This window comes from Pteropus vampyrus, unplaced genomic scaffold (assembly GCF_000151845.1).
Source record: "Pteropus vampyrus isolate Shadow unplaced genomic scaffold, Pvam_2.0 Scaffold157, whole genome shotgun sequence".
In the NCBI taxonomy this organism is placed as follows: Eukaryota; Metazoa; Chordata; class Mammalia; order Chiroptera; family Pteropodidae; genus Pteropus; species Pteropus vampyrus.
Window position 1 is genome coordinate 974,473 of NW_011888938.1, and position 1,315 is coordinate 975,787.

A 1,315-nucleotide genomic window follows, 5' to 3' on the forward strand; every position below is an offset into this window, starting at 1 on the left:
CACCCTGGCCTCCCCGCCGTGTGGCCCTGGGCAAGTCGCTCAACCCTGTGGAGCTCTTGGCTTCCTTACCTGCAGGGCAAGTGTAATGAATGTGCCTTGCGGGGTTATTGTGCCGACAAAACGGGCTGGTTCGCACAGAGCCCGCTGCACACACAGGTGTGCAACGGCTGGCAGGGGTGGCTGGGGTGGCTGGGGTGGTCCCAGCGACCTGCCATCTCTGCTTGGCGCCAGGCGCCCGGACACGTCCCCGACTGCGGGAGCCTCTGCAGAGCTCCGTGGAGTCCTCCGTCCGAGGAAACACCGTGAAAATGATAATAGGCTTTAGAGACAACCTTGAAAATGTGAGCGGGACATTGGGAGGAAAAAACGTGGCCACCTGTGGAGAATGGCTTGTCCCCTGAGGACGTAGCTCGCCGTGACCGCGTCCCGTGGCTCGCTGTGACCACGCTGCCCTGGAGTTTTTGGTGTGCAGGATGCGTTGCTTGTAAAGCGCAGGGAGCCGGCTGCCGTGGGGGCCTCCGTCTGCTGCAGCTCCTGAGGCATCGCCGGGCCCGTCCGTCCCTCCCCTGGGTCCGTCCCTCCCTTTGGCCCTGGCAGGAAACCAGGCGGCGGCCCTGCTCCGCTCCGCGGCGGGAGTTCGCACACAGTATGTTTCTTAGTTCAGAAACGGCAACAGTCTACGATTCGCCCTTTAAATATGATGCAGGAAGCAAAACAGTAGAGCAAGCCCCGAAGAGGGGTGGAGGGCCGGCCACGCAACGGCGAGAGCGTCCCTGACCGCGAGCTGCGCACTGACACGCCGCTCAGGTGGCGATTTGACCTCGTGTGTATTTTTACCGCAATTAAAGCCAAAGTGTGGCTTTGAGTCAGGGCCCTGCTCTGTTGAGCAGCTGTCAGTAACCGGTCTGGGGCTGGAAACCCCCGTCCTACAGGACCGTTGAGAAAGTCAGGTGACCTGGGGGGCAGCGATCTGGGAGCATGCGGCAGTCCTGGGACAGGACCGCTTGGGTCAGTAGGTAGCACATCCCCAGCCCCCTGCCACCCACAGTGGGTGGGAGGGACCCAGGGGCTCTGCAGGGAGCCACAGAGCGAGCTCACACGTCGGACAGCGTCACTCCCAGGGCCGACCCCTAAAGGGGACCTGTTCTGTCCCACTGTGAGCGAGGTGTCCCTGCAGAGCAGGGGGCCGGGGCCACCTTCCTTCCCCGCGTTCCCCACACCCAGGCAGCCACCTGCCAGCACAGTGCCTTTGGATGACTAGAGCTCAGAAGACACAGGTGTCCCCTGGACATGGCTGGTCACGCCCACTGAGCGT